This window comes from Manis pentadactyla, chromosome 1 (assembly GCF_030020395.1).
Source record: "Manis pentadactyla isolate mManPen7 chromosome 1, mManPen7.hap1, whole genome shotgun sequence".
Classification (NCBI taxonomy): Eukaryota; Metazoa; Chordata; class Mammalia; order Pholidota; family Manidae; genus Manis; species Manis pentadactyla.
The window spans coordinates 162,261,215-162,269,843 of record NC_080019.1 but is presented as its reverse complement, the minus strand read 5'-3'; positions in this window follow the sequence as shown (position 1 = coordinate 162,269,843).

Sequence of the window (8,629 nt, the reverse complement as noted above, 5' to 3'; positions counted from 1 at the left end):
TACTCTCTGTTTATTAAATTCACACTTAGAATTGCCCCAAATATCCATGCTTATTAAATCACCTGATTATTTTATTAAGTTTTTTTCTCCTTTCAGAAGTACTTGTATTTATTTTAGAAAATATAGATAATCAAAAGGAGGAAGCAAAATCACCCATAACCCTCTATTTAAGAACAAACACTGTTATCAATTTGGTGTATGTCAAGAGATATAAACATATTGTAGATAACATCCACTGGGCCTCTCTTCAATTGTTACTCTTATATATATTAAATGTTGCCAGACTTTTCACATTTCAAGTCACAGATACACACTCAGTCTAATTCAATTGGGGCAGTTTTATTGAATGAGTAGTGTAGAACACCCCTAGTGAATATCTCTCATGCCAGATTACTTTCAGGTTGTGTAAATTTTTCCTAAATTTGCTCAAATAGTCTTGGTTCAAGCCTGTTAATCTGGCATAATTATTAGCAGCATCTTTTTTCATTATCAAAATTTTCCTAGTTTAGATAATAAATCATATGATTATCTTGTTCATGGGCCACTGGCTAGCCCAACAAAGAGACAAATCATTAATTAAAAATATTCTATCTGAATAGCAGGATTAGTAAAATAGAATTAACCATTATTTGGAGAGAACATAGGGAGAGGATGCGGAAATGCACTTGTTTTTCAAGTGTACTAGAGTCTTTTTCAAAAGGATCACATACTGGAATGAAAATGTCCTCAAGTGATTTTTAAAAGCTTATATCCTACGGGTTGCATTTTAGGCTACAATACATTAAAAATAGAAACAAATAATGAGAATGGAATTAAAATGTGCCAAATGCATGAAACAAAAAAATTTTTTAAGTGTTCTTCTAAAGTGCCTAGGTCAGGAAAGGAATCCAGAATGTAATAACAAGAAAATGCAATGAAAATATAAATACAATATATAAAAAAAGTATGGAATGCTGCCAAAATAGCACTTAGGAGAAAATTTATCACTCAAAAATCCCTCTCTATGGAAGAAAAGGGAAAAACAATGAACTAAGCCTTTACCTAAAGTATTTAGGAAAAGGATAAAGCAACTTGCCAAAAGAGAATAGACATAAAGGAAACGATTTAAAAAAATAGAAATATGTGTGAACAATAATAGAAAAGGGATGCAATTCACAATAAAGCAAACATTAAACACTTAGAAATAAATTCAGGAGCTGAAAATGATGCATAAAACTACCAAGCTTTATTGGGAAAATGCTGAAATAAATGGAGAGGCAAACCGTATTTCTGAAAATGAAGACAATAATATCCTAAATAAGTCAGATAATTCCCAACTTTCATTACAGCTTTCATACAGTCACAGTGAACTCACCAACATGATTTCCTTCATAAATGGCTGAGAAAAATTTCTAAGCATTCATTGAGAGCAGAAAGTAGGTTAGAATATCAAAGAGTTTTCTGAAAAAGAGAATTGAGAGTTACTAACTTCCATCTATTAAAGTCCACAGTAAAGTGATAAAAATAAAAACAAGGTCATCTTCAGTGAAAATAAAGTGAAATAAATAAACTTCAGATAAAATAAAATTTTAAATGCAAAGATTTATGTTATAGTAAAAGAAAGCATGACTATTGACTAGAACTTTTGAGTGGTCACTTTGTAAGCAGAAAAGTTATAGGAAATATCAAAATGGAAAAATAGCCACAGATTGTACTATAATTTTTAATTTCTGTACAAAAAAAGATTGCAACTAAGTTAAAAGAACAAATCCAGAAGTAGTTTCAGAAAAAGTGAAAAAAAATTAAATCAATGTTATATGAAGTTGTGTTCATTTGGCATTTAAGAAAATTTTCAACAACACAGCAAATAATTAGAGGATATTTAAAAATAGTTACTTAGTTTAACGAACATTTATTGAACTAGGGTTCTCAGGACACTTATAAAAATATTATCACTGCCCTCAAGGAGCTTGTATCTGCTAACAACAGAAACATATGGCAAAGAAATGCAAATTAGATATTAAAAGATTTTTAAACCTACTTAACTGGTATAATTAAATCTAAATGTAAATACTTAGTATAGATGACTTTTTAAAACTAATTCATTCACACTGCAGGTATTGATTCTCAAAATCCACATACATTATTGTACATATCAAATTTTACTGTAATCCATGTTAACCATTGAAATATTCAGAAATTTATATTAGCAAAAAGAAAACATCACTTATAACATTCACAAATATAGTTATGTTAATGTACATTTCTCTGAACTTTTATTCTATGCATACTTGTTTACCAAAATAAGATCCTACAATAATATTGTTTGTAACTTCTTAATATGTAATAACATAGTATAAGTACTCCCATTTTAATAGTATACTTCAAAATTATAATTTCCATTTATTTCATCAAATTCCATTGTAAAGATATATCGTAATGTATTTCACTAATCCCCTTTCGTTGGCTTTCTCTTGAAACTCTGATAATAGTTTTTCACTATTATTTAGTTCATTCAGTTAATATTTACTGCCTTAATTGATGTTTAGGCTCTGAGGAGAGTGATGAACACAGCAGATGTTCCTGTTCCCATGGGGCTTTTATTTTGTATTGCCATGTTGATCATGCTGTCCTCTTTGAATTCCAGCTTAAGGCAAACAAATTCAGGGACCATATCTTATTGCTGTAGTGCTCTGTTGTCTGGAGGGGTTGCTGCAACTATCTCCCATACCTACCTGTGACACAAAGCTCACATTTGCTAGCTGCTCCCTGCTGCACCACTCCCCCAGACTAAGAGAAATATCTGACTCCACATTAGAACCAGCTGTCCTTTCACTCCAGTCTAAAGCTGAAGTCTATACAATTGGATTGCTTCCTATTTCCCAAAGGCTGCTAAAACCAAATTTATCTTGCCTAACTTCTTTTTGTTTTGGCTATCACCCAAATTATGAATTCTTATAGTCATCAAACTGATTGCTACATGTATTTCTCAAATGCTCAGGGATGCCTTTCTCTTAACTCAACTTTTCTACCTCTCTGCATCCTCCCAATCTTTCTCATAGTGCCCAGTGAAATTTTTCCTGTGTTACAAACAAGCTAACCTACCTCCACAAACACTTGCCTTATTACATCTTTATTTCCTTTAAGGAAATCACTACTAGCATCTTAGAGGCTGCTTATTTTATGCAAAACCCAACTACTTTAAGTTTGGATGAGAAACTGATGTCTGTGAGGTTATTACTGTATATTATTTTACATTTCATTTCTCCTCCCCTATGTAGTGATTCTAATTTGTTTAATTCATGTATTTGTGCTTATAACTGTTCTTTCAAAAATATGCCTTTTGTTTGCATCAATTTTTAATATAGAAAAAGATATTGAAAGTGACACTAATAAGATGGCATAATAAAAAGTACCAGCCATTGTCCTTAACACAAACACAGATGAAGCAATGATATTTGAGGCAAAATACTTTTCTGAGAAGTTCAGAGACCAGTTAAGAAGTTGCAACACCCCGGACAAGCACAAAAATGAGGAAAACCACTTTGAAACAGGTAAGAGAAATTTCACTTTATCCGTGTCATCCCCTCCTCCAAGTCAGCACAGTTCAGTGCCAAGAGAGATCCACTTGGTCTGAGATTCTTTCCTTGGGTAAAAGAGTGAGTGAGCCCTTTGGGATGCTGTCCAAGAAATCCACTTCTGTACAACCTCACACAGACTCTGAGGCAATCAGTATAGTTAGAAGCCTGAGGGCAGCTAAGAACAAAGAAAAAGGGTGGGCAGCTTTCTTTCAGAACCTTCGTGGCTCTGTAGGATTGAGAACACACACAATTTTGAGGCTTCTCTTTTGGGGACAGGAGAAAAGTAGAACTTGCACCAGCTTTCTGTCACTCCAGCCCAACCCCTAGGGAAAAGGGGTCGCTGTTAGCAGTGCTGCAGGATTGGGGGAAAGTACAATCCTGAGACTTCTCCAGCAGGAAGAAGGAAGAGGAGCGGAGCTTGCACCCAACTTCTGGGCATTTAATGCACTCCCTTAGGGAAAGAGAGTGTTTAGTTTTCAGCAAACAGCATGGTTCTGTGGGGTTATGAGAAGATGCACTATCCTAGATGTCTCTTTCAGGAAGTAGGGAGAGAAGTGGAGCTTGCACACATCATTCAGTGTATTGCCCCAAGGAAAAGGCATGGGTAGCCCTGAGCAGCCAGCTCACATAGCTACACTGTCTGAGAGAGTAAGTTAATACTTACCACCTTAACTCATGTCTTAGGTTCTGAGGAGAGGGGATGAACACAGTGGATATGGTACCTGTCCACATGGGGTTTATATTTATAAGGAGATAGGGAAAGGGTATAAAGCACACAACCCAGAATCTTATCATTAAGGAGGAAGGGAAAGAGATGGAGCTTACAGCCAATATCCTGGCATTTTAGGAACAGGAGGTAATATTTTCACATTAGTTATATGATAAAAAGATAATATCCAAAGTATATAAAGAGCTCATACAACTCCATAGCAAAAAATAAACAGTCTGATTAAAAATTGGGCAGAGGTTTTGAACAGATAAATAGACATTTTTCTAAAGAAATACAAATGTCCAACAGGTACATGAAAAGGTGCTCAACATCACTAATCATCAGGGATATGCAAATCAAAAGTATAATGATATAATCACCTCACATCTGTTAGAATGATTATTATTGAAAAGTCAAGAGATGGTAAGTATTGTTGAGGATGTGGAGAAAAGGGAACTCTTGTGCATTGTTGGTGGAAATGTAAATTGGTGCAGCCACTATGGAAAGCAGTATGGAGGTCCTTCAAAAAAATTGAATAGAACTTCCATATGATGCAGAAATTCCACTTCTGTGTATATATCTGAAGGAATCGAAATCACTCTCTCTAAAAAATATCTCCACTTCAATGTTCATTGCAATATTGTTTTCAATAACCCAGACATGGAAACAACTTAAATGTCCAGCAGTTGATGAATGGATAAAAAAATGACTCATATATATGATGGAATACTGTCCATTAGCAAGAAGGAAACTCTACCATTTGCAACAACACTGATGGACCTTGAAGGCATTATGCTAAGTGAAATAAGACAGATAAAGATAAAATATTGTGTGATTTTACTTAGATATGTAATCTAAAAAACAAACAAACCTGTAGATACAGAGAACAGACTAGTAGTTGCTGGAGGCATGGCATAGGGAATAGGCAAAATGTGGGAAGGTGGTCAAAAGGTACAAATTCCCAGTCATAAGATAAATAAGTTCTGGGAATGTAATGTACAGTATGGTAACTAAAATTAACACTATTGTATCATATATTTGAATGCTGTTAAGGTAGTAAATCTTAAAAGTTCTTACTATAAGAAATAGAAAAAAGTGGTCAAATGGCAAATTTGCTTGTAGACTATCTTTAAGGGGGAACTGTAGGCTATACACCTTATTCACCACTGTCCTAGGATTTGTAAAAATGCTTTAGCAAAATATTTGAATTACTCTCTGGAGAAACTTCCCTAAGGCTCTGCTTCAGGCCAATTTCTAGTAAAACTGGCATTCTTGCTTGGCCAGAAACCCTTTTTTGTCCATACCGAGGCTGGAGATGAGAAGTTGGATACTGGCTAATTTTATTGTCCTCCTGTTGCTTGCCTTTGCCAAAACAAAACTTTAATAATAAGAAATGCAGGTTTTTGAGTTAACTTGCATACAACTTCCTATGCTCTGCATATCTATATGCATGAATCTTGGAGGCCAGGGATGGGAATGTGTGCCTTCTTGGACACACTCAGATGGCAGACATTCCTTAAATGTCTGTGGACCCTGTCACATCTCCCTCTAACTCCTAGTCTTAACCCACCCAGTATCCTAATTGCTAGACTTCCCTTCCTTCAACTCTTCAGCCAAAACTGCACATTAATATAGCAATGCTTCTTATAACTGAATGTGCATAAAAATCATTTGGGATCTTGCTAAAATGCAGATCCAGGTACAGTAGGTCTGGTGTGTGACCTGAGATTCTGCCTTTCTAACAAACTCCTGGAGGATACCTCTTGCTCACGTTTGCAGACTGCACTTTGAGCCTCAAAGTTCTATAGCAGAATTCAGAAGACTTTCTGAAAAGAGCCAGATAGTAAAATTTTAGGCAGAATGGGCTGTAGGGTTTCTGTCCAACTACTCAGTTCTGCTACTGTAGCATAAAAATAGACAGACAACATATAAATAAATGGATGTGGCTTAGTTCCAATAAAACTACCTATATATCCTGAATTTTGAGTTGCATAGAATTTTCACATGCCAGGAAATTTTATTCTTTTGCTTTTTTTCCCCTACTTTCTAAAAACTGTGAAACCATTCTTAGTCAAAGACCACACAAAACCAGGCAGCAGGCTGGAGTTTGAAGGTGTGCCAAAGTTTGTCAACCCCTTCTCTAAAGCAGAAACTTTGGAGGTACAGATCCAAGTGTGGGTTCTTATTCAACTATTTACTGAATCTTGCTCAATGCAGTCATCTGACCTCTGGTAAAAAAAACACACCATAAAACAGACAAAACAATAAACAAAATGGCAATAGTAAGTCCTTCTCTATCAATAATTACTTTAAACACAAATAAATTAAACTCCTATATCAAAAGACATTGAGTGGCTGGATAGGTAATAAAATAAGACCCAACTGTATGCTGTTTAGAAGGATCCATTTTTAGATTTAAGGCTGAAAGTAAAGGGATGGAAAAAATATTCCATATTCCATGCAAATGATAAAAAAGAACAGCAGAGGTGGCTACACATATGAAATAAACTTTAATTCAAAAACTGTTACAAGAGACAAAGGATAGTATGTAATCATAAAAGGATCAGTTCATCAGGAGGATATCACAACTATATATATACGCCCAATGTTATAACACCTAAATATAAAAATCAAATATTAAAAGAACTGAAAGAAGAAACAGACAGTAATACGATAATGTTAGGAGACTTCAGCACCTCACTTTCAACAATAGATAGACCATCCAGATAGAAAATTGATAAGGTACTTGAGCAACACTGTAGACCAAATGGACTTAACAAACATTCACAGGAAATTCCATCCAATAACAGCAGAATACACATTTTTCTCAAGCATATGTGAAACATTCTCCAGGATAATTCACATATTAGGTCACAAAACAACTCTTAACAAATTTAAGAAGACTGAATAAAATCAAACCACATACTTGTCCCAACCACAAAAATATAAAACTAGAAATCATTGGCAATGGAAAATTGGAAAATTTACAAAATGTGGAAATTTAAAAAAACAGTCCTGAACAACGAATAGGTCAAAAAAGAAATCAAAGGGAAAAATCAGAAAATATCTTGATGCAAATAAACATGAAACACAACATGCCAAAATTTTAGGATGCAACAAAAGAAGTACTAAGAAGGAAGTTTATAGAGATAAATGCATACATTAAAAAAGAAAAATCTCAAACAGCATAACTTTACACCTCAAGGAACGAAAAAGGAAGATCAAATTAGCACAATAGTAAGAAAAGGAAGGAAATAATAAAAATCAGCCCATAAATAAACAAAATAATAGAAAAGAAAATAATAGAAAAAATTGACAAAACTGAGAGTTTCTTGTTTGAAAGATGAGTGAATTTGACAAAGCTGTAGCCACACTAAAAAACAAAGACTCACAATAATAAAAATAAGAAATGAAAGAGGAGACATTACAATGAATGCCACAGAAGGAAAAGGGATCCTAAGAAACTTCTGTAAACAATAAGCAATTATACACTGAAAAATTGGACACTCTAGAAGAAAGGGATAAATTCCTAAAATACAATTTTCCAACAGTCAATCATAAAGAAATCTAAAATCTGAACAAACCAATAATGGGTAAGGAAATTGAATTAGTAATCAAAACCTTCCAACAAAGGAAAACCCAAGACCAGATGGCTTCATTAATGAATTCTATGAAACAGTCAAAGAAAAATTTACACCAGTGCTTTTCAAATCCTTCCCAAAAATTGAAGAAGAGGGAGCACTTCCAAACTCTTTTTATGAGACCAGTATTTCTCTGATGCCAAGGCCAAAGAAAACTACAAGAAATGAAAACTATAGGCTAATGTCACTGTATTGTGAATATAGATGCAAAATCCTCAGCAAATATGAGTAAACTGGATTTAACAGCATACTAAGAGGATCACACATCATGATAAGCAGGATTTATTTCCAGGATTCATGTGCTGTGCATGCCAATAAATGTGATAGACCACATTAATAGAATGAAAGAAAAAAAATTACATGATCATCTCAATAGATGCAGAAAGAGCATTTAAGAAAATTCAGTACTCATTCAGATAAAAGCTTTCAACAACCCAGCTATAGAGGGAATGTATTTCAACATAATAAAGGCCACATATGACAAGCTACAGCTAACATCATAACCAACAGTCAAAAATTGAAACCCTTTCCTCCAATATCAGAAACAAGAGAAGGATCTCATCACTTTTATTCAACAGAGTACTGGAGGTCCTCTCCAGAGCAATTAGGTAAGAGAAAGAAGAGTCATCCAAATAAAAAAAGGAGAAGCAAAATTATCTTTGTTTGCAGATGACATAATCTTCAGTAGAGAATACTCTAAAGACTGCACATACCCACAA